General features: G+C 40.3%; 1 non-coding gene and 1 pseudogene across 1 annotated transcript; both read left to right on the top strand.

Moving 5' to 3' along the window:
* The first annotated feature begins 1050 nt into the window (after window positions 1-1050).
* LOC147944629 (transcription factor MYB114 pseudogene) lies at window positions 1051-24887 on the top strand (annotated as a pseudogene).
* LOC147944630 (small nucleolar RNA R71) lies at window positions 14319-14425 on the top strand. The gene has a single exon (XR_015558709.1). It is a non-coding gene; the product is annotated as a small nucleolar RNA R71 (small nucleolar RNA).
* Window positions 24888-26485: the final 1598 nt, after the last annotated feature.

Below are 26485 nucleotides of genomic sequence, written 5' to 3' on the forward strand. Positions count from 1 at the left end.
CCTTTTTTATTTAATTATGTTTTAGTGAAAATCAATTTTGTAAATAAATTATTTTGTTTTATAAATAAATCATTTTTTAGATTTTAATAAATAATTATGGTTTTTTTTGTTAAATAAAAAATTATATAACAAAGTCACAAATATTTATGTGACAAAACCGTGGTAAATCAGCTACAAATATGCGTGATAAAACCGTGACTAAGTAGATAGCTACGAAAAAGTTGCAAAATAAATTGGCTACGACGCTATACCAACAATTTTTTTTGGTGACCAGTCGTGACTATTTCATCATATAGACACAAATGTTTTACCTCAGGCACTAAAATATTTGTGGCTATACATATTATTTTTTACTAGTGACTAAAATTCTCAATAAAATATTGTTTATTGATATTTTAGTGTGTTTATCTAAAAAAATTAATTAAAAAAAAACAGAAAACTTAAGCTAGATTCGATTTTCAGGGATTTTTTTTTTTATATACATATTTCAGTTTGAAAATGTTTTTAATGCTCATCCATATACAGTAGGCTATCTAAACATATTTACCTTTTAAATTTAAATCAAATATATTAGTGGAAGAATTATACAAACTCAAGTTTATTTGTTTTATTTATTATTTTCAAGTAATCATCTATGTAGTTTTGCAAAATATAGTTTCTGTAGAGTAAAATATCTATATAGAGAAATATGTTTTGAAAAAGAATCTGTGCATAGTTGTTCTTGTTTTAGCATAGCGGATTGTCTAAATTTAGTTTTGTTAATACCTAGGGGTCTGCAGTTTTATATTCCGTAGGAAATGTTAAAGTTGTTTTTAGATATTTTTGAAAGATAAGACTTTGTGTAAGAATTTTTGAAAATTGTATACTTGTAAATAATTGTAAGATATTTTCCTGTCTTTAGCACCAGAAGAAAACTAAATTTGGCAAAAAAAAAAAAAATAATTTGAAATTTGGATATCAAACACGCACGTCACTTCCCTTAGCCCCTCACACTCACACTCATACATTTATTACATAATTTGGTTAGATATATACTTTTAAACTTGATACATGGAAGCTCCGTCCGAAGGGTTAAGAAAAGGTGCATGGACTGCTGAAGAAGACAGTCTCTTGAGGCAATGTATTGATAAGTATGGAGTTGGAAAATGGCATCAAGTTCCTTTCAGAGCTGATATATATATATATATATATATATATATATATATATAATTTAACTAATCACTTATATGTATTCTTATATACGTATTGATCTAAAAGGTTTTCAAATTAATTAACAAATGGTGCACAATCAGTTTGTTCATGCTTTAAGGTAAAATCCCTTTTGTTGCCCACATAATTGGAAAACTTATATGACAGTGTATTATTTATATTTTACGTTGGTTAATACTTAATAGCATCTTAGACATTGTATTATTTTTATTTTTATTAATTTACCTTTTATAGTAAATTTTGTGTACAAGCATTAGAGGTTTCGTCTCGGAAAAAAAATAAATTCTCTCCCGACAAAAGACGATGACAGGAGCGGCGGATCTAGGGTTCTAAATGGGTTTGACTGGTTCTGCTTCTGGTTGATACTGATTTATTGAGGTTTTTGGTTTCACGGATTGTTCTCTTGATTTCCGCTACGGTGCAAAGGAAAGAAAGGGATCGGGTGTTTATTGCAGATACATCTTGCGATTGTCATGGGGATATGGTTTTGATTTGGTAGATTGGGTTTGTCTGGGATAGTGGTATCATCTATGGAAGATTTTCTCCGATATGGTGGTGGCTCGATTCTCAGATTTTGGGATCTCTCTTCCTCAGGGATTTATTTGGTTGCGCGATTTGGATATAACAGGTGATACCATAGGTTTATTTACGGAAGGGTTTTGCTTGGTTATGCTAATTAGATCACATTCGATTGATTCTAATTGCTGGAGGTTTCGAATTTGGTTTCCTCTTTTGGGCGATTTACCGGTACCAGATGCTGAGATTCTAGGCAATGAAGACTCGAAAATACCTAGTGATGGTCTTGCTTGGGCTACTGCGGTTCCTGATGGGGAATCAGTTGAGACAGAGGAGGATCCTATGGACACATCTGTTCACGTCGATAACCCATCCCTTGCTGATCCGGGTGTGGATAAGGTTCGTAAGTCTAAGCCTTCTTTGGCCCTTAAAGAGATAGCTTCCAAGAAGATCAATGTGTATCTGCACAACACGCAAGGAAACGTCCTGCACCTAACTCTTATGATTTGGTTGGTGAGGGGCCTAACCCGAAGAACCAGGAACTGGAGAAGGGAGCAGCTAGTGGGTCAAAGCCACCTAAACCACATTTTAATAAATGAGGATTTTAAGTTGGAATTGCAAGAAGCTTGGGAATAAAGCGATTATTGGATATCTTAGGGACTTATGGAGGAAACATAAACCAGATTTCTTATTTCTTTCTGAAACTAGGCAATATTTTTCTATTTTAGAACCTTTTGTTGGTCATTTTGGTTATTTGGATTTAAAAACGGTTGAACCTATTGGTTGTAGTGGTGGTCTTGTACTTTTTTACAATAATAATAATAATAATAATAATAATAATAATAATAATAATAATAATAATAATAATAATGTTACCATTTTATTTGCATCCAACAAACTTATTGATGTAGAATTTTTTTTACAAAGGAAAAATAATTTACTTTTCTTTTTTCTATGGTGATCCAGTTCCAAAGAACCGGGATTTGGTGTGGGAGCGGTTAACAAGAATTGGTTTAAGCAAGGATTCTCCTTGGTTTTTAATTGGGGATTTTAATGAACTGAAAGGAAATCATGAGAAGAGGGGTGGTAAATTACGCCATGCTTCCTCCTTTGTACCTTTTAATTCAATGATTCGACATTGTGGCTTACTTGAATTTTCGTTCCTCGGGGATTAGTCTTTCCTGGAGAGGATGGCGAGATAAGAAGCCAATACGCTGTCGTTTAGACCGGGCTCTAGCGAATGAGGCGTGGCATGATTTGTTTAAAGATTCTTTTATAGAATATTTAACAATGATCGCGTCGGATCATAAACCCCTTATAGCGGTTATTGAGGATAAGGCCCGATGGGGAAAGAGTGGCTTCCGATTTGATAGACGGTGGTTTGATAAGGAGGGTTTCTATGGTGCGGTGGCTGAGGGTTGGGATTCTATGGTGGGCCCAGCAGTCACTAATTCTCTGGTGGATAAAATCACCACATGTCGGCGTGCTATTTCTCGCTGTAGGAAGGCGCAATCCCCTTATGGGCGGGAGACAATTGAGGATTTAAAATCCAAATTAGCTGCGACTCAAGAGAATGATGCTACTTCGGTTGAGGAACTCACGGAGCTTACTTGGCGGCTCCAGGAGGCCTATCGGGATGAGGAGGTTTATTGGTATCAAAAAAGCATGAGTCGGTGGATGAGGTTTGGTGACCATAATACCAGCTACTTCCATGCACAGACAAAGCAGCAATGAGCTCGGAATCGCATTGTTGGTCTGCATGACCAGCAGGGTATTTGGAAGATGGAGGAAAGTGATATTCAGAATATAGCAGTGTCTTATTTCCAGGATTTATTTACCTCTTCGGACCCTTCGGATTTTGAAGAGATGTTAGCCGAGTTCAGCTCACTATTACTCAGGAAACAAATGAATTTTTAACGCGCGGGGTTACTGAACAGGAAATTAAAAATTCTTTGTTTATGATGCATCCGGATAAGGCCCCGGGTCCGGATGGGATGACAGCTCTGTTTTACCAAAAAGCATGGAATACGGTTAAAGCGGATCTGGTACTTTTGGTCAATTCCTTTTTGCAGGATGGAGATTTTGACAGAAGGCTAAATGTGACAAATATTTGTCTTATCCCGATGGTGGATAAGCCGACCAGGATGACGGAGTTACGCCCTATAAGTCTCTGTAATGTTGGGTATAAAATTATCTCTAAGGTTTTGTGTCAGAGATTGCGTACTATCTTACCATCTCTTGTCTCAGAAACGCAATCGGCTTTTGTGGAGAGTCGTTTAATTTCAGATAACATCTTGATAGCTCAGGAGATGTTTCATGGACTACGCACCAACCCTTCTTGTAAAGGGAAGTTTATGGCTATCAAAACGGATATGAGCAAGGCCTATGACCGGGTGGAATGGCCTTTCGTCGAAATTTTGCTCAGGCAGTTTGGTTTTTGCCAGAAATGGATATCTTGGATTATGTATTGTGTGAAGTCGGTTCAATATAAGGTTCTTATTAATGGCCAAGCACATGGCTCTATTATTCCTTGTCGGTTCAATATAAGGTTCTTATTAATGACAGGGAGATCCTTTGTCACCCTATCTTTTTATTTTATGCACGGAGGTACTTATTGCACATTTTCGGAAGGCTGAGCAGATGAAGCTGCTTACCGGTATTAGGTTCTCGACTGCTAGTCCTGCCATTTCTCATCTCTTATTTGCGGACGACAGTCTTTTTTTCTGTCGGGCCACGAAAGAGCAATGTGAGGTGGTATTAGGGATCCTCAGGAAGTATGAACGGGCCTCTGGCCAACAAATCAATTTTCAGAAATCTTCGATCCATTTTGGACATACGGTGGATAATGATCTTCGGGAGGAGTTAAAAGGAATCCTGGGGATCACAAATTTGGGTGGTATGGGATCTTACTTAGGTATTCCGGAAAGTCTAGGTGGGGCTAAGACGAAAAATTTTTCGTTCGTTCAAGGCAGGCTGCAATCTTAGGCAAGTGGGTGGCCAGCAAGACTTTTATCAAAAGGTGGCAAGAAGGTAATGATAAAGTCCATTGCTACGGCTGTTCCTACTTTTGTGATGTCATGTTTTCGGTTACCTAAGACGGTTACAAGGAAGTTAACTAGTGCAATTTCTAATTTTTGGTGGAGCTCGTCGGGTCAATCAAGAGGGTTACATTGGATGGGGTGGGATAAACTATGTAGTGGTAAAGATGCGGGGGGTTTGGGTTTCCGGTGCTTGGATGATTTTAACACCGCTGCTGGCGAAGCAGTTTTGGCGTTTGATCACCGTACCGGATTCACTTTTTACACGGGTGTTTAAAGGCCGCTACTATCGGCATTTCGATCCTTTGGATCCAATTAAATCTTACTCGCCGTCTTATGGGTGACGGAGTATAGTTTCTGCTCGCTTTCTAGTTAATAAAGGACTCATTAAACGGGTAGGATCTAGTGCTTCCATTTCTGTATGGAATGACCCATGGATCCCTGCTCAATCCCCGAGACCAGCAATGAGCACAGGATTGCCTTCTGATCCTCTGCTCCGAGTTACAAACCTTATTGACAGGAGTTCTAATTCCTGGGATATGGCTCAGCTTACCGCTACTTTTGTAACGGAAGATGTAGCTATGATTTCTGCCTTACCGTTGCGACAACTGGATAAACCGAATCTGCTGGGATGGCATTTTACTAAGTCTGGTAAATATTCGATTAAATCAGGGTACCATGTGCTTCGTTCAAATGTGACGGCTACTGCTGAGCCGAAAGTATTTGGGCCGGACATTGTACCTCTCCAGGCCTTTGTGTGGAAAATTAGGTGTCCACCGAAGCTTCGTCACTTCCTGTGGCAAGTACTTTCGGGTTGTGTGGCGGTTACAACTAATCTACGGAAATGCGGAATAAGTTGTGATGCCACTTGTGGCCTTTGTGGTTTTCACGAGGAGACGATTAATCATACCCTCTTCGAATGTCCGACAGGTTTGGGCTTTGTCGCAATTCCCGACGGCCATGGGTGTATTTCCTTCGGAGTCAGTTTTCACAAATATGGATTTTCTATTTTGGCGATTTCTTGATGTTCCAACACAGGAATTCTTCCCTTGGATTCTGTGGTATATCTGGAAAGCACGCAATGACAAACTTTACAGTAATTTGGATTCCAATCCCCTTGCTATTCTGCGGTTAGCGGAGGATGAGGCAAAAGCATGGGCTCTGGCTCATACAGAGGATATGGTTTTAGCACCGGATATTAACAAACACCGGCGCCAAATTGAAACAAGGATTTTTTATGGGTGATGGATGTGATGGAATGAGATATGAATGATGATGAATGAATGGAGTGCAGGGTGTTTCAATTCCCCTTATGATGTTGCAGTATAAGAGGTGTCAGTCCAATCTGAGTGTTTGCAAGCAATCAGGATGTGCATATATGTCTAAGTCAAGCCAAATATGAAGGATGTTTGTCACTAACAACCTATTGATGAAATGTAAAATGCAGAAAATAAAAGCTACTAAGATAGATGCTAAATGTAAAGAGAACAGACTAATCAAAGCTATGATGAAGCAAGAACAGAAATAGAAACGATAGTAATGCAAGTAATGAACTAATGCAAGGCAAGTAATGAACAGGATACTAAGTGAATACAACAGAAATGCAACTAAAATGAAACAGGAATTGAGACAGGACAAACACAAAGCATAAACAAGAATTATGGGGATGAGCTCGAGCAAGCACTCGATCGAGTGTAGATCGCGAACAGGGTCGAGCTGGACAAACGCGAGAAACAGAGCAATGCAAGCAAAACAGAGCAATAGAAAAGCGAATCAAACAACGATAAAAAAACATGATTTAAGCTAGGAAATCATCTTACAAGGAAGGTCTTAGGGATGGATTCATGGGTTGGACTTTATATTGTGGTTATCTAACTTAATCAACAAACCTCAATCAACATGAGCTAATCTCTTGACAATGATCTCCAAGAACATGTTAATCCACTCTCATGGCAAAAACAATCAAGCTCATATAATTCTAGATTTGTTCTCACAAAGTAAAGAACCTATACAAGCAAGAATTAAGAAATATGTCAAAAATCAAACAAGACCTCTAATCTCTTAGCAAGCCTAATGATAGTCTCTAGATCTAGCCTTATCTATGCACCTTAAACATTGGTGTGATGCTAAGGAGCTTGAGATCATACCCTACCCCTCTTGGTTATAGGATCAGCATTAAGAATATCAACCCTAGAAGAGATCTACAACAATCAATCTTGACCAAATCAAATAACCACAACATCCATCCAACCTAAACCATCCTTAAGTGCTAAGGAAACTACTCACAATCACACATGATTAACAATAAAGTCATAAACCCAAAAAATACCGAAACTTGCATCAATAGAAAGATAAATCAAAGATCTACAATATTGAAGAAGGAATCAAACTCGAATTCTCAATATTTTGAAAGTTATGAAACCAACAAATATGAGGAATCTCTTGTTTTTCTCCTTCAAGGAGGTACAAGATCTAAGAAAATAAAAGTGCAAAAAGAAATAATTCCCAAAAGGGTAAATACTAGGTTTAAGAATATCTAAAAAGCTGGACTCCTTGATGGCTGCAGGGTACAAGGCCTTATATATGAAAAGTAGTGGAAGCCCTAAAAATGCTAAAAGACAAAATAGCCAGGCGGCTCGGCCAGCTCGACCTGGTGCTCGGTCGAGTGACCGGTCGAGTTGGCTCCTCTTGTGCATCTTCCACTCGGTCGAGTCCATCTCCGCATACTGTCAAGTGTCTGGTCGAGTGGGCGGTCGAGTGGAACTATGGACCTTGTTTCTTCAGCCCTAACTCCCTTGCTTTCCTCTCTTGATAGCTTCATTCTTCTTTAGCATTGCTTCCATGCTCCTTAGGCTCAAAAATCACCTGTTTATGCATGAAAAGATGCAAATGCAATGCAACTATACTCTAATGCATGAACAATCCTAAACCTATGCAATAATGGTCAAAATGGATAGCAAAATATGCAAAAGATGTGAATATACTAAGGGAAAAAAGGGTAAAATATATGAACATCAACACCTCCAAACTTAGTCTTCGCTTGCCCTCAAGCAAATAAACAAGACATAAGAAGGTAGGTGAGGTTTGAAAGTGGGATCTCAGCTCCTAAAGCTTGCCAATAGACCAGCTATAATCAATGTCCAAGTTACTAGTACTATGATGCAAGTTGAATGAGCTGTACTTAAAGATTTTAGACAAGCCTATCGCAACCTTTACTGATTTAAGCCTTAGATGTCCACATGCATTCAAATCAACCATTTCCTTTAACATTCATTAATCAAGAACATGAATCAATTCTATGCAATGCTTAAACTCATTTGGCTTGGAGATAAAGGTTTTGAGACAATGGTGGTCTCTTTTTAGAGTGGGGCTTATCAATATCAAGGTTTTTCTCATAAAAAATGGATTGAGCTTTAGAAGAATGCTAAAGGTAAGAACACTTAGACACATACAAGAACAAAACCTTGTCTACCCAAAGGCACCCAAAGTGTTTGATCCTAACAATCTACACCCAAATGGTATTAGTGCTAACCTTTAACTTCTTCACTTCTCTTTCACCCTTTTCTCTTTTGATTTTAAAGTCTTAGGAGAGGTTTCTTATTTGATATATCTAGTGGAATGGGGGATTCTTACTTATTTGCTATGGTTCTCTTTTCTTCTTATTCTTAAGACATACAAGCATTTTGCTAAACTCTTCTTTTCTTTCTTTTCTTTTCTTTAACTAGAACCAAGTTAAACATTTTTTTACTTCCCATCCTTTCACTAGACTTTGATTTTGCTTAAACACATTTCCCTCCTAAGGACTCTACCTTTTTCTTTCTCTTTTTCTTCTTTTCTTTTCAAAACAGCCAAGTCCCAAACCCAACAAGTGAACCACCTAGTCCTATCTAGTTTGAAAAATGCAAACTAGAACTACACAAGGCTTTACTCTTGTCAGTTCAAACCTAACACTTTATACCAAGCTCAATCCCAAAAATAGACCTCACATACACAAGAATAAACATGGCTTGAAAGAAGGGTTGGTTATGGGTAGGGGAAGCTGATTTTAATGGTTTAATCAGCTACTTGGATCAACAAGAGTGATGAAAAGGAGAAAGATGATCTAAATATGTATATGGTATCCATGAGTTTAAAGCAATGCACACATTGATGATTGAAAGTCAATATTAGGTTCTTATAAATAGGAAATGGTATCAAATCACAACATGCTTCAATTTAGACCAAATTCAATGCAGGAATTCAAGGCTTGGTTCAATCTTATGCTTCTAACTACTCAACTAGCATCAAAGTACTATTAACTTGGGCATTGATCCTAGTTTGGTGAATCTAGCAAGCTAACAAGGCAAAACTCATCATAGATCCCTAATGCAAATATTTAACAGTCCTACATGAAACATGCTAAACAAGATCCTAATATACAATGCAAACTACATGAACACTCTTTTTTTTATATAAAGATTTTTGCAAAAAAATTTCAAATTTTTAGGGTTTTTCTATGCCTTAGATGCTATGCAAATACTAACATGATTATGCTAAAAATTTGAAATAAGAAAACAAAACACAATGTCAAATGCTAACTCAAACCCTCCCCCAAACTTAAATCACACAGTCCTCTGTGTGAAAGAAATTTGTAAGAGGATTCAAGACTTAAAACAAAACACAATATGAAATGCTATGGTATTTACAAGGAAGGTGATAGTGGTACCTCAAGGATTGTGGAAGAAGCTGTCCACATCCTCATTCATGCTGTCAAATGTGTAGTTGGGGTCTTGTTGATGACTTGGAGAAGGAGACTGGGGCAACTCGACGATAGCAATCGACTGGCACTCGGTCGAGTGCCCGGTCGAGGGGGGGGGGGGTCGAGTTGGACTGCGAGTGCCAAAATTCTGACCTTGCTTCTGGTAGAACTGGTGCAAGAGTGTTGGATCCATGAAGTATTGGGGTGGGAAGGGAGGGTAACCTGGATATCCTGGATAAGTAGCTGGAGCTGGGAAGCCAAAAGGTGTTCTGGGCTGGAACTCGGCCGAGTGCATCTGGGGTGCTCGGTCGAGTGGGTGCTCGGTCGAGTTGGTGCTCGAGTGACCCGGTCGAGTGCCTCTAAAGTTGTTGTTCTCGGCTACTTGAACTCCTCTTCCTCTGAATTGGCTCGTACATTGAAGCTCTAGCTGGTTCCACAGGATTCTCAGCTCTTGAAAGTACTCTAGTTGAGCTACTACTCCTCAAAGGGCTAGATGGTGTTGGTGAATAATTTCCACTCTTCAACTCAGCAACCTCCTTCTTTAAGCCCTTGTTCGACTTTGCTATATTGCCCACCTTCTTCTTTAGCTTATCAAAATTCTTCCCATGCCACTTGTTCCACTTTTGTAGGAGTGTCAACCTCTTGCTAGTCTCCCTCACTCCTCTACTATCTCTTGGGTTGGGCTCATAATCTTCAAAGTAAAACTGCTCCTCCCCATCAGCCATTTGCACATCTCCAACTTCATCAACTCTAACTTGAACTATCCCATCAAACAAGAACTCATCAGCTGGCCAAAAGTCAATGTTTGCTCCTTCTTGAATGGCGGTGAGCTCTTGGTTAGGTAAGATAAACTGTTTTTTCCCAACTGTTGGAAGCTCAAAGTTGAAAATGTGATTTCCTTGGTGCATCTCCTTGGCTAGTATGAGAGTAGAGGTGAGATAGCTTGAATCAATCCATCTTGGCAAGACCTTTTCTCCTCTAAGTGGGACCTTAGCAGCTTGTAGAATTGGAGTGATGATGCCTCCAATGGTTAGGGCTCCTCTTGAACCTTTGTTTTGTAGCTTGCCTACCCAACTTTTCAAATATATCATGTTGTCAATGAGCACCATTGCAAGTTCAGTCTCTACAGTGCTCCTAAGAATGATGGTTCCATCTCTTGCGTTAAGGATGATTCCATTGAGAGCCACATCAATCATCTTCAGCTTACCCTCATTGAGATTTCCAGTTTCCTTCCTAGCAAAGAAGGTGTTTGCTAAGGCCTTGTGGAAGTACCTTAGGAATGAGCTCCTTATCTTGGAACTCTTGGTCTTGGAGGATGAGTAAATGATGTTGTCTCGAATGGTTTCCCAAACAGCAAAGAGTTCTTCTCTTGGTATCATTAAGCTCCTATTACTCCCAACTTCAAAGCCAAAGATATTGGCTATCTTCTTCATTGGAAGCTTATACTTCTTCCCCTTGATAGTAAAGGCAATATGGCCAGCTCCCAACTCATCATCCTTCCTTATGTAGGTGTGCAACTTGACTGTGGCTAGAAACTCACAACTTTCTTCCTTATAACCCTCCATGCAAAGCCCCATGAACTTGGTTAGGCAGCTCTTCTCAAACAGATATTCCACATCTTCATCAATACCTAGCTTCTCCATGGTTTCCTTGTGTGGATATCTAGTCCCCAAGAAGTACATCCTCATGAAGGCTTCGTAAAGTTGCCTTTTGGTCAAACCACAAGATTCTGCTTCTCCATCATCTTCTCCCTCTTCTTCTTCATCTTCTTCCTCACTCTCACTTTCAACCTCCTCTTGTGGAGTTTCAACTGCTGGCCTCTTGCCTTTGGCTTTGTTTCTCCTCATGAACTCCCTAAGAGTTGGCTCCCTTTCTTCTTCACTTTCAGTTCTCTCAGGATCTTCCTCAGCTGACTGATTTCTTGAACTTGGCATCCGACTCGATCGGCTACTCGGACGACCACTCGGTCGAGTGCTTGCTCGAGTGGGGCGTCGAGTGGTTCTTTCAGTTTCTCCTCTTGATTCAAGACGAGCATCACGACGATCCAGGGAGCTTTCAGCCGCTTGTTGAGACTACCTAGTAATCCTTGAAGACATTTTCGAATAGAACTGAGAGGAATAGACTCAAAGCTTAAAGTTAATAGGTGAGTGACCCAAAAACTAAAAGAGCTAAGCTTGAGCAAAAAGATGAACTTTGAGAGAGATTTTGAACTTGAGTTTGATTGTTTTGAGCAAATGAGAGTGTGTGAGAGGTATATGATCGAATCAAGCTCTATTTAAAGAAGCAGAGACGAGAGTGGAGCATCCATACCATTAAAATTTAAATTGGGAATCTTTGACCTGCTTTTTTGCTGCCACTCAACCCCACACTCGACCAGCACGTGGTCGAGCTCCTTGACCAAAGTTTGAAAATTCAAAATTTTCTTCTTTTTCTTCCCTCCACTCGATCATTCTAGAGAAATGGGAATCGAGTGGGCCTTAGTTCTTTGCCAACTCGGTCGAGTACCTCTCGTGGGCCTGTCGAGTGGGCTTGAGAATCTACTTCTCCAAGTCCAAATCTCTTCATACCCATCTACACTTTCATTGAAAGGCCTATCCAACACAAACATAGAAGAAAACACATCAAAACTACAAGCAAAATAAAGCATATATACAAAGATACCTTAGGGACTTCCTCCCTAGTGAGCTTGTTTAGAGTCACTGAGCTTGACTTTGGTTGCCTTCTTAGGCTTGTTCTAGATACCAAGGAAGTGATGAAATCCTCCCTGGCACCTCTTGATAACTGTGAAGTTGATCCTTGATCACTTCACCCTTAACACACAAACCATATTTCTTCTTGATTTTGAGCCTTGGTCTTGCCTTCTTCAAAGACCTCTTGCTTAGCTTAACTTGGAGATCCCTCACCAACTCAGTCAACTCTTGAACTGAACCCTTAAGATTTTCCACTGAATCCTCTTGAAGAGAGAGCTTATCCTTTGGAGTTGCCACTTCACTTAAGCCTTAATGACCACCTTTGTCCTTGATAGTAAAAGGTTGATCATCAATGGTAGGAAGGTTGGTTGGGTTATAGATGTCAAACTTCATGACTATACCCTCAGCAATGTTCAAGGTCACAAGACCTTCCTTGACATCAATAACTGTTCCAACAGTGGCTAAGAATGGCCTCCCTAGAATGATAGGATCTTCAGGTTCCTTGTCCATCTCTAGAACCACAAAGTCTGTATGAATCCTTGCTCTTCCTATCTTGACTGGAATGTTTTCTAACTTACCAACCACATCTCTGTTTGACCCATCAGCTAGGCATATGGGAAGGTTGGTGGCCTTGAAAAGTGTGCCCAAGCTTTTGTGCTATAGAATAGGGCATCACACTGATAGATGCTCCCAAGTCACATAAGCACTGGTTGTAGTGAAGATAGCTAAGTGTGCAAGGCAGATAGAATGGACCTGGATCCTTAAGCTTAATTGGGATGATAACTCCTCCAAGGTCTTCAAGATCCTTCTCATCTTGAGCTTGAGCCTTCTTCTTTGACAAATCAAGCAAAAAATCCCTATAGAGAGGATATGGATCATACTGTTCCAAGGCAGGTCCTCTCTCTTCTTCTTGGTGAGCAATGATAATCTCTTGTATGGCCATCACTTCCTCTTGTTTCTCAATCACAACCTCTTCCCTCAAAGCTTTCTCATCCTCTTGTTGCAAAGCCAACATTTCTTTCTTCTCAATGATTTCCCTTAGTTCCTTAAGTTTCTGTGCTTTGAAACGTCCTGGGAATGGTAGAGGCAGTTTGTAAGCAGGAGGAATGTACTTAGCAGGCTTGACAGCTTCTGACCCTTCAGCTCGATCGGCCACTCGATCAGGCACTCGGTCGAGTGCTGGCTCGAGCACCTGGTCGAGTGCAATACCGGATTCAGTCTGCTTTGCACAAATTTCACTCTGAACTTCAAGAAATGACCAATCCTCCCCATCTTGAACATCACTGTCCTCAGTGACTTCTTCATCAAAGATATGAATGGCTTTGGCAGTGAACTCCTTGGGTTTTGGACAGCTTTTCCAGGGAGTTGGTTGGGCTTAGGAGCTGAAGTAGAGGCAAGGTTGCTCTCCATAAACTTCACTCTAGAGTCGAGACCTTCAAACTTCATGTTAAGGTCATTATACTGGGATGTGAGCCTTTGATTCAACTCATCAAACTGTTTCGTTTCCTCAATCTTTCATTAGTTTGCCCAATCAACAGTTGTTGCATCATGGCTCTTAAGTCTTGTTCCTGGCCTTGGTTAGTCTGAAACCCTGGTGGGGGACACAATTGGGGCTGGAACACTTGATGCTGCTGCTTGGGTGCATAGTTGGTTTGCTGTTGAGGCTGTTGAGGTGGATAGACTTGATCTTGGGGATTAGCTACATTGGTGCTTCTATAGGAGAGGTTCTTGTTCTTGAACCCCCCTCCTTGGTTGTAGCCTTTAAATCCACCCTGGTTTTGCATATAACAGAGCTCAGCAAATTCCCTCTCCCCCTCTTGAACTAATACCTCTTCTTCACCAATGAAGTGAATCGAATTTTGTTGGCTAAAGAGGATCTTGTCAAGCTTCTCATTGACCATCTTCAAATCTTTCTTGTCCTTGTCCTCTTGATCAGTGGAGGTGGACCTTATTGTTCTGTCATAGTCCTCATTGTAGTTTCCATCTGACTGAGCAAGATTTTCAACCAGTTCCCATCCTTCTTCCACATTCTTGTTGAGGAAGTTGCCATTAGAGGCTGTATCAAGAAGCATTCTGATCTTGGGGAGCACTCCTCTATACAAAGTACTTAGGAGGGACTCATTGCTGAAGCCATGGTGAGGGCACTGAGTTTGGAATCCTTTAAACCTCTCCCAAGCTTCACAAAAGCTCTCATTGTTTCTTTGAGCAAATCCAGAGATTTCATTCCTCAATCTAGCAGTCCTTGCATTGGAGAAGAATTTGGCCAAGAAAGCCTTCTTGCAAGCATCCCATGTGGTTATTACTCCAGTTGGAAGTGTCTTCTCCCAGAGGTGAGCCTTGTCTCCAAGTGAGAAGGGGAATAGCCTTAACTTGAATCCATCTTCACTCACTCCATTAATCTTTGTGAGACCACATATCCTATCAAACTCATCAAGGTGGTCTAGGGGATCTTACATTGGCAACCCATGGAACTTGTTGGCTTGAATCATGGAGATCAGTCCACTTTTGATCTCATAATTATTGTTTGCTACTGTAGGAGGCACAATACCAGCTCTCTGGTTATGTGTGTTTGGTGCATCTCCAGCACCAATGTTTCTTGCCCTTGGAGCTTGTTGATATTGTTGCTCCATTAGCACTTGTTGTTCTTGTTCCTCACAGATCCTTGTTCTCTGCTGTCTTAAGTCCCTTGGTGGTCTGTTGATGTGATCTAGGAGTCTCTGAAGATTGTGATGACCCTTGGACCTTGTTTGCATCAACAGGCGCGAGTACAGACTCAGACAGGCACTCGATCGAGCACAGGCTCGAGTGGGTGGTCGAGTCGACTGGGAAGTGATGTCTATTTGTATCCGGCTTCTGACTCGATCGGGTACTCGATCACTCACTCGGTCAAGTGGTGGTCGAGTTGATGGTCGAGCTGGTACCTGAAAATCAATCACAGACAAACAGGAGAAGAAGCGAGATCAGTAGCGAACAAGTGCAAACTTAATCTTAGACTTCTATTGATCCTAATTGTCACAAAACACACTCAAATGGGCAACGGCGCCCATTGATGGGTGATGGATGTGATGGAATGAGATATGAATGATGATGAATGAATGGAGTGCAGGGTGTTTCAATTCCCCTTATGATGTTGCAGTATAAGAGGTGTCAATCTAATCTGAGTGTTTGCAAGCAATTAGGATGTGCATATATGTCTAAGTCAAGCCAAATATGAAGGATGTTTATCACTAACAACCTATTGATGAAATGTAAAATGCAGAAAGTAAAAGCTACTAAGATAGATGCTAAATGTAAAGAGAACAGACTAATCAAAGCTATGATGAAGCAAGAACATAAATAGAAACTATAGTAATGCAAGTAATGAACTAATGCAAGGCAAGTAATGAATAGGATACTAAGTGAATGCAACAGAAATGCAACTAAAATGAAACAGGAATTGAGACAGGATAAACACAAAGCATAAACAAGAATTCTGGGGATGAGCTCGAGCAAGCACTCGATCGAGTGTAGATCGAGTACAGGGTCGAGCTGGACAAACGCGAGAAACAGAGCAATGCAAGCAAAACAGAGCAATACAAAAGCGAATCAAACAACGATCAAACAACATGATTTAAGCTAGGAAATCAATAAACAAGGAAGGTCTTAGGGATGGATTCATGGGTTGGACTTTATATTGTGGTTATCTAACTTAATCAACAAACCTCAATCAACATGAGCTAATCTCTAGACAATGATCTCCAAGAACATGTTAATCCACTCTCATGGCAAAAACAACCAAGCTCATATAATTCTAGACTTGTTCTCACAAAGTAAAGAACCTATACAAGCAAGCATTAAGCAATATGTCAAAAATCAAACAAGACCTCTAATCTCTTAGCAAGCCTAATGATAGTCTCTAGATCTAGCCTTATCTATGCACCTTAGACATTGGTGTGATGCTAAGGAGCTTGAGATCAAACCCTACCCTCTCGGTTATAGGATCAGCATTAAGAATATCTACCCTAGAAGAGATCTACAACAATCAATCTTGACCAAATCAAATAACCACAACATCCATCCAACCTAGATGATATGATCGTGGCAAGCAAGGAGCCAGAGGCTGCAGAGCAACCGGAGGTGGTGGGAAGGATCACTCGTTCAAGAGCTAGGGAGATGGCCAAGGAAGCTCATTCACTCATAGTTGACGGGTCATTCAACCTACCAAGGATCCAAGTCTTCAACATATCCACCTTGAAGACTTCACCCGGTAATGAGGACTAGGTAACTTAGGTGTGAAGTTTGTACTCTTTTTCCCATAGCTGAGTTTTGTCCCAATGGGTTTTCTCAGCATGGTTTTTAATGAGGCAAATGGATCACTACGTCGAGTTATCTATAAATCACTACCAAAGGGGGAATAATGTACTTCTGTACTAGTTCAGCCGACTTCTGTACTACTACAGGTTGCCTAGACGTTTTGCTGTTTTTCTTATTTCCTTAAAACGTCTTGTTGTTTTGGTTTTGCACTTCTTGTTGTTTGGAGTGTCGAGCCCTAGGGTGTTTAAAACCCAAAGCTACGCCTCTTTTGTTCTTTAGCGAAGAAGTTGTATGAACAAGTATTGTCAAACTTTTTCCTCACTTTGAATTCTTGAATGTGTTCTTGATTTCTGGGTTTCTATACACTTTGTGATTCAGAAACGCTTCACTTGTTACAATCCATATCACCATCTAAGCAATCTATCCCCATCGAATCATTGTTCTGTCATCCGATCATCACCATATCCATCCATATCCACGATCTCGCATCACCAGCTCCACCGTATTAGCCACTTTTCCACCATCACCATCACATCTCATCATCATTCATCAGCCTACAGCCTTCATCAGAGTTGCTATCCAAGGGAGATCCTATCATGTGGTATCAGAGCCAACTCTGTGCCAAGGCTAAGCGATTCTAAGAACCCTAATCTCTTGAGTTTTTGCTTAATTTTGTTTGTTTAGTTTTAGGGTTTAGTTTTTGTTGATTCGTTTGAGTTTAGGAGTTAGCTTTGTGTTGTTTCGAAATTAGACTGCAATTAGGGTTTAATTATTTCGAGTTTGTTCGTTATAGGGTTGGGTGTCGATCGATTCTCTTGTGGTGTCGCTCGATACTAGGTCTGCAGTCGTGTGTTTTTCTTGTTTAAAATTCAGAGTCTTAGAGTTTATTTCCGTTTTACTCATTCAAAAAACAAGTAACTGCGAGTTTCTTCTTTGGATTGCAGGTACAATGGAGCTATCTCCAGAAGCTATGGAAGCTTTGAATCAAGCCATGTCTAAGCAAATAGCAGAAGCAAACAAGTTAATGTCTACTCAGTTTCAGCAACAAATGGAGCAGCTCAGTAACAAGTTTGAGAAACAGTTCAAAGACATAGCTCAAGCATCTAGTGCTTCAGAACAGAGTTCTACAGAACCGCCTAGTCCTAATGAAGCCCTTCGTTTAGCTAAAGGAAAGGCTCACGTAGGAACCTCTTCCAAGCACACACAGATTAGAACAGCTAAGTCACCTACTGGGGGAAGAGAGACTTGTTTCAATCAGAGGAGAAGCACTCAGGGTACAGAAAGAGAACAACGCAGAACCGGCAGAGATCATATACACCCACGACGAGCTGAACAAGTAACTGGGCACCGGATATACATTAAATCAGATAGAGAGTATTCCGAAGAAGATGAAGTTTCGGATCACAGTCAAGAGACAATGAGGAGAAACAGAAACAGAGATCATGGCAGGGATTATGATCCTTTGAGGCAGCAGCTGAAGCACCTTAAAATTCAGTATCCTTCTTTCCATGGAACCAATGATCCAGAAACTTATCTAGACTGGGAAAGGAAGATGGAGTCCAACTTTCAGGTTCAAGGTACTTTTGAGTTGAACAAGGTGAAGATAGCCATATCCCAATTCAATGGCTATGCTTTGTTGTGGTGGGAGCAGTTGGGGCTTACTAGACATCGACAAGAGAGCCTGCTATCACTACATGGGAACAGTTAGTCACGCAGATGAGAAAGAAGTTTGTGCCTACACACTATCAGAGGAAGATTCTTAACAAGCTTAGGCGTCTCATTCAAGGCACTAAGTCTGTTAGAGACTACTATCAGGAGCTGGAAACACTTATGATCAGGGCTAATCTAAGGGAAAGTGAAGACATGGTTATGTCGAGGTTTCTTGGGGGTTTAAACAGAGAGATTCAAGACAAGGTAGAGTTGCAGGACTATGAGGATGTGCAAGAAATGGTACATAAGGCAGAGTTGATTGAATCGCAGATCAAGAGAAAGGGAGTAAGGTCTACATTCACGCCTAACATGTCCAAGCCAAGGGAGTTCAGCAAACCCGCCTTCACCAAGGACAGCAAACCTGTGACAGCCACAGTCAAAGAGGAGGTTAAAATCGACTTCAAGCCCAAGAGTAGTACCTTTACAAGTCATATTAGGTGTTTCAAATGCCAAGGAATGGGGCATTATTCCAGAGACTGTCCAAACAAGAAGATGTTTCTTCTTCAAGAAGGAGGAGAGATTGTGCCAGTAGACAGTTCAGAGAGTGAATCAGAGTCTGAACTCTGTGAAGAAGGAGAACCAGCAGTCATGGGAGAGATGTTGGTAGCACGCAGAGCTTTAAGTGTTCAGGTTCACCCAGATGATAGAGGACAGCGTGAGAACCTATTTCACACACGGTGTATGGTTCAAGACAAGGTCTGCACCTTGATCGTTGATGGTGGTAGCTAGTGAAGAGATGGTACAGAAGCTTAATCTCAAGACTACTTCACATCCAAGGCCTTATTAGCTACAATGGTTGAACAACAAGGGAGCTTTAACAGTCACGCAGCAAGTGATGGTGAAACTAGCGATTGGGAAGTATGAGGATGAGCTACTTTGTGATGTTATTCCAATGAAGTCAAGTCATATCCTTTTGGGAAGACCATGGCAGTTCGACAGAAGAGTGTTTCATGATGGTTACACCAACAAGCAAACGTTTGAGTTCAAGGGACGCAAGGTTACTCTTCTACCGCTTACACCCAGTGAAATCTACAAGGACCAACTTCACATGAACCGCAAGGATACAGAAAAAGTGTCACACAGCCTGTACATCAATCACAGCGAGTTCAACAAGCTATTTGATCCAGAGATGACCACATTCATGTTTGTATACAAAGAGACACTCACCAGTACTAAGTCAGCAGGAGAGCTTCCACGCGAGATGATAGAGATTATAGAGGAGTACAAGGATGTGTTTCCAGAAGAGATACCTCCAGGCTTGCCTCCAATACGTGGGATAGAGCATCAGATTGATTTGGTACCAGGTTCAGCTCTACCGAACAGACCAGCTTACAGAACTAACCCAGTAGCAACTAAAGAGCTTCAGAAGCAAGTAGAAGAGCTGATGAGTAAGGGACATATCCGAGAGAGTCTCAGTCCATGTGCAGTACCAGTATTGCTTGTGCCAAAGAAAGATGGTTCATGGAGGATGTGTGTTGACTGCAGAGCTATTAACAATATCACAGTGAAGTACAGACACCCAATTCCGAGATTAGATGACATGTTGGATGAGTTATGTGGATCAACAGTCTTCTCAAAGATAGATTTGAAGAGTGGGTATCATCAGATCAGAATGAAGGAAGGAGATGAATGGAAAACAGCTTTCAAGACCAAGCAAGGGCTCTACGAATGGCTAGTCATGCCGTTTGGTCTCACCAATGCTCCTAGCACCTTCATGCGCTTAATGAATCATGTCCTCAGACCGTTCATAGGCATCTTTGTGGTTGTGTATTTCGACGACATACTCATCTACAGTAAAGGTCTAGAAGAACACTTAGAACACATCCGCCAAGTTCTAGATGTTCTTCGTTCTCAATCCCTCTTTGCTAATTTTTCTAAATGTTCATTCTGTAACTGAGGTTGTTTTTCTAGGTGTTGTTGTCAGTGCAGAAGGAGTTAGAGTGGACGATGAGAAGGTCAAGGCTATCAAGGAGTGGCCAACACCCAAAAACGTGGCAGAAGTCAGGAGCTTTCATGGACTAGCAGGGTTCTACAGGCGATTTGTGCAAGACTTCAGTACTATTGCAGCGCCACTTACAGAAGTTGTCAAGAAGGATGTAGGATTCAGATGGGAGGAAGCACAGGAGCAAGCGTTTTCAACCCTAAAAGAGAAGCTTATTTCTGCCCCTATTCTCTTACTTCCTGATTTTATGAAAACTTTTTAGATTGAATGTGATGCTTCCGGAGTGGGTATAGGTGCTGTTTTGATGCAGGATAGGAAGCCAATAGCTTACTTCAGTGAGAAGCTAGGAGGATCGACATTGAACTATCCTACATATGACAAGGAGTTGTACGCATTAGTTTGGGCTCTTCAAACGTGGCAGCATTACCTGTGGCCCAAGGAGTTCGTTATTCACACTGATCACGAGTCCCTGAAGCATCTCAAAGGACAACAGAAGCTCAACAAGAGACATGCTAGATGGATGGAGTTCATTGAGACTTTTCCCTACACGGTTAAGTACAAGAAAGGTAAAGATAATGTAGTCGCAGATGCATTATCCAGGAGGTACACTCTCATTTCTACTTTGTCTTCTAAGTTAGAAGGTTTTGCTGAAATAGTAGGACTTTATGAGACTGACATTGATTTTGCTGAGAGCTATGGCAAATGCCATAAGTTTGCTTTTGAGAACTATTATAGGCAGGATGGATATCTGTTCTTTAAGGATAGATTGTGTATACCAAGAGGATCCCTGAGAGAGCTGCTGATCAGAGAAGCTCATGGAGGTGGACTAGCTGGACATTTCGGAGTGTCAAAGACTTTACTTGGACTGCAAAAACACTTCCATTGGCCTCAAATGAAGAAAGACGTTGAAAAGGTTTGTTCTAGGTGCCATATCTGCAAAATGGCGAAGGGTAAGGTACAGCCTCACGGCTTGTACACTCCTCTACCGATTCCTTCTCAACCTTGGACTCATATTTCTATGGATTTTGTTCTTGGCTTACCTCGAACCAGAAATGGTAGAGATTCTATTTTTGTTGTGGTTGACAGGTTTAGCAAGATGGCTCACTTCATTGCAAGTCACAAGACGGATGATGCTGTTATTGTAGCTAACTTGTTTTTAGGGAAGTAGTACGCCTACATGGAATGCCTCAAGTAATTGTCTCTGACCGAGATACCAAGTTTCTAGGACACTTCTGGAGGATGTTATGGGCTAAACTAGGAACCAAGCTTTCATTCTCAACCACATGTCACCCGCAAACAGATGGACAAACCGAAGTGGTGAACAGGACGCTATCTACACTCCTCAGAACCTTAGTGAGAAGCAATCTCAAATCATGGGAAGAATGTCTACCACATGTTGAGTTCGCATACAATCACGCTAAGCATTCTGCTACCCTGTTTTCTCCTTTTGAAATTGTTTATGGTTTTAATCCACAATCACCTCTAGATTTGATCCCTTTACCTTTAAGTGTGAAGTGTAGCTTTGATGGCATAGAAAAGGCTGAACAGGTGAGGAGGGTACATGCTAAAGCTAAGGAGAACATAGAGAAAAGAACCAAGCAATATGAGAAGCATGCGAACAAGGGGAGAAAGGAGCTCATTTTCGAAGAAGGAGACTTAGTGTGGATTCATTTACGCAAGGAAAGGTTCCCAGAAGAGAGGAAGAGCAAGCTTCTACCACGAGCTGACGGTCCATTTGAAGTCATCAGGAGGATCAATGACAACGCATATCAGATTGATCTTCAGGGTAAGTACACCATATCATCAACATTCAATGTTTCTGACTTGCTCCCTTATTATGCAGATTCCGATTTGAGGACAAATCCTTTTGAAGAGGGGGAGGATGATATGATCGTGGCAAGCAAGGAGCCAGAGGCTGCAGAGCAACCGGAGGTGGTGGGAAGGATCACTCGTTCAAGAGCTAGGGAGATAGCCAAGGAAGCTCATTCACTCATAGTTGACGGGTCATTCAACCTACCAAGGATCCAAGTCTTCAACATATCCACCTTGAAGACTTCACCCGGTAATGAGGACTAGGTAACTTAGGTGTGAAGTTTGTACTCTTTTTCCCATAGCTGAGTTTTGTCCCAATGGGTTTTCTCAGCATGGTTTGTAATGAGGCAAATGGATCACTACGTCGAGTTATCTAGAAATCATTACCAAAGGGGGAATAATGTACTTCTGTACTAGTTCAGCCGACTTCTGTACTACTACAGGTCGCCTAGACGTTTTGCTGTTTTTCTTATTTCCTTAAAACGTCTTATTGTTTTGGTTTTGAACTTCTTGTTGTTTGGAGTGTCGAGCCCTAGGGTGTTTAAAATCCAAAGCTACGCCTCTTTTGTTCTTTAGCGAAGAAGTTGTATGAACAAGTATTGTCAAACTTTTTCCTCACTTTGAATTCTTGAATGCGTTCTTGATTTCTGGGTTTCTATACACTTTGTGATTCAGAAACTCTTCACTTGTTACAATCCATATCACCATCTAAGCAATCTATCCCCATCGAATCATTGTTCTATCATCCGATCATCACCATATCCATCCATATCCACGATCTCGCATCATCAGCTCCACCGTATTAGCCACTTCCGCACCATCACCATCGCATCTCATCATCATTCATCAGCCTACAGCCTTCATCAGAGTTGCTATCCTAGGGAGATCCTATCACTAAACCATCCCTAAGAGCTAAGGAAACTACTCACAATCACACATGATGAACAATAAAGTCATAAACCCAGAAAATACCGAAACTTGCATCAATTGAAAGATAAAGCAAAGATCTACAATATTGAAGAAGGAATCAAACTCGAATTCTCAATATTTTGAAAGTTATGAAACCAACAAATATGAGGAATCTCTTGTTTTTCTCCTTCAAGGAGGTACAAGATCTAAGAAAATAAAAGTGCAAAAAGAAATAATTCCCAAAAGGGTAAATACTAGGTTTGAGAATATCTAAAAAGCTGGACTCCTTGATGGCTGCAGGGTACAAGACCTTATATAGGAAAAGTAGTGGAAGCCCTAAAAATGCTAAAAGGCAAAATAGCCTAGCGGCTCGTCCAGCTCGACCTGGTGCTCGGTCGAGTGACCGGTCGAGTTGGCTCCTCTTGTGCATCTTCCACTCGTTCGAGTCGATCTCAGCACACGGTTGAGTGTCTGGTCGAGTGGGCGGTCGAGTGGAACTCCAAACCTTGTTTCTTCAGCCCTAACTCCCTTGCTTTCCTCTCTTGATAGCTTCATTCTTCTTTAGCATTGCTTCCATGCTCCTTAGTCTCCAAAATCACATGTTTATGCATGAAAAGATGCAAATGCAATGCAACTATACTCTAATGCATGAACAGTCCTAAACCTATGCAATAATGGTCAATATGGATAGCAAAAGATGCAAAAGATGTGAATATACTAAGGGAAAACAGGGTAATATATATGAATATCAGTTGCTCCCTATGGAAGTGGGGGATTAGGGGTTCCGCGGTTTTTGTCGAGTTAACTTGTTTTGTAGATGATTCTTGGAAAGCTACAGATCGATATGCGGGTAGAGGATGGTTTTGCACGTCGCCCTGGAGTGACGCCCCTACTATGGGAGCTGCCAACATTCGTCGTAGTCTCTCCTCTCTTCATGCCGAGATTGAAGCCCTTATCTGGGCTATGCGCTGCATGATTGGGGCGGATAACCAATCTGTAGTCTTTATCACCGACTGCTCCGACTTAGTGAAGATGGTGTCTTCGCCTTCCGAGTGACCAGCTTTTACGCCCTATTTGGAGGACATACAAGCGGATAAAGAGGAGTTTGCTTCTTTTTCCTTAGTCTACGTTCCTCGCTCTCAGAATGGTAAAGCAGATAATTTAGCGCGACGAGTTCGCACAGTTCTGCACTTAGTTACCTATATAAACAATGTTCCTTCGTATTGGCTTGTTTGAGCCAATTTTGTTCTCTTGTTGTCAAAAAAAAAAAGCAGTAGAGGTTCATTTCCATTTTTTTTTTGAGTTCACAGTAAGCATACCTAATAGATTTGATCTTTATTACTGGTTATGTAGGACTAAACCGATGTTGTAAGAGCTTCAGAGAAAGTTGGTTGAACTACTTGAATCCCAATATCAACAGAGGAGAATTTACTTCTGACGAAGTTGATCTTCTTCTTCGTCTTCATAAGCTTCTGAGAAACAGGTTGATAAATTTCAGAAAGACATCAAAAATATTTAGAGAATGTAAGGGCTTTGATCCAATACTAAGTCGTATAAAATCTGTTCAAATGCATTCTTAGGTGGTCTTTGATTGCTGGTAGATTGCCTGGTCGAACGGCTAATGATGTCAAGAATTACTGGAAAACTCATTTCGGTAAGAAGAAAAAACCATGTTGTACGAGCAGAACGAGGAAGAGATATATCACTTGTTCATCTGCCTCACAGTCTCAAGAGTTTAGCGTTGCAAAGTATCCATCTTATCATACAATGGCTGCAGCCAACTCAGTGACAAAACAGAAGTTGGCCTTTCCGAAGTCAGCAACGTAGATGAGGAGAAATATGAGTTACTAAACAGTGAAATGGATGGAGAGATTACGTGGTGGGAGAGTTTGCTGGAACAGAACCAAGAGGCAAACGCAGAGGATCCCATAGCTACTACAATTAACGAGGAAGACTGTACTTCAATGGACTCAATGTCTCCAATGTTTGACACTGAGCAACTTTGGAGTCTATTTAATGCGGAAGGTTGATCAGGTTACTACTCCATGTTTATGTTAGGTTTGATTTGAGCTGATTTTGTCTGAAAAGAGTGGCAAAAGAGATTTTTTTTCTTTTTTAAAACACAGGAGTTCCCATAATCACTCTTGGTAGTTGGAACCCAGATCCAACTTCTAGTCTATTTCAACTTGAAGATTTTATTCTCTCAAAAGCCTAGAAATCGTTGGTTCGAGTGATTCCCGAGACGAAAACATATAATCAGCTCTGGTTTTGGGTATGAGGGAATGCACATTACCTAGGGTTTGAATCTCTTAGTCATTTAATTTTTTTTTTTATTATTTCAATTTACATTTTAATTATTATACAGATGATGTAATGATCTTTTTCTTCAGAAAATAAAAAGAAATTAAATCAAATGAGAGGTGGAAAACTATATGATATGTTAACAGATTTATTTTCAGATATTATATAACAAAAGTTATTTTGTACTTACCTTAAAATATTATATAGATATATCCTTAAATATTTGGTAGATTTATGGCTATATAGCATAATTCAAATTTCCTAGTTAATCGACAAGGCCAGGTCTATAGATCAATCCTACAATGTAGATAACACAGCTTGGTGGAGTCAAATTCCGGTGGAGAAGTACGCAAAGACAAAGTTAACCATTTGCCCAAAAACACATTCCCAGCTTTTCTAATACATAAAAATTAGTTATCTTTACTCAAAACTCAAAACCAATGTTTTGATATAATCTGGTCACATCAATGTTATTACTGTAGTAGTTGCCATTATTAATATATGCATATATTTGTAACTTGTCAGATATCCTCTAGGCTTAATCATATAATAAACAAAACTAGTGTTGGCAATGGAAAAAAAAAACATGAAATGTGGATATGAAACATGCACGTCACTTGTCTATAACCCCTTTGAATAACACATTTCCGTGCAGACGCACACTCACACTCTCTATAAATATGACTCCCAAGGATTCAATAAGCCACAACACACTCTATACCATTTCTTTTAATTTCTACAGTAATTTGGCTATATACATTTAATTATTTATCTTTGGTCCATGGAGGGTTCGTTCAGAGGGCTGACAAGCGGTGCATGGACTCCTGAGAATATAAACTCTTGAAGGAGTGCATTGATAAGTATGGAGAAGGAAAATGGCACCTAATTCCTTGAGAACTGGTATATTATGTACACACGTACACATATTCTTATTTGTTTCGAATGAAAATATTTATTAACAAGTGACTGCATAATCACTGATCATATCTTAAGGTATGATACAGATGAAATATATTATTTGTTGTCCACATAAATGGCGAACTTATCATATTAAAAAAAAAAATAATAAATAGTGAACAAAATGAGAATAAGTATTGTGTAACTTTTTTTTTTTTTTTTTGGTCAAACAAGTATTGTGTAACTAAATGAGCTAAAACCTTGCTGTATATCTGTGTTCGTACTTTGTATCTGTCTGGTGTTCATAGATTGTTCTTGATAAGTAAGCATATATACTTCATAGATCTGATCCCCTAGTATTGGTTAAATATGGTTAAACCGATGCAGGAAGAGCTGTAGACTAAGATGGGTGAATTACTTGGATCCCAAT

The sequence above is a fragment of the Camelina sativa genome, chromosome 5 (genome assembly GCF_030686135.1).
Source record: "Camelina sativa cultivar CO46 ecotype springtype chromosome 5, ASM3068613v1".
In the NCBI taxonomy this organism is placed as follows: Eukaryota; Viridiplantae; Streptophyta; class Magnoliopsida; order Brassicales; family Brassicaceae; genus Camelina; species Camelina sativa.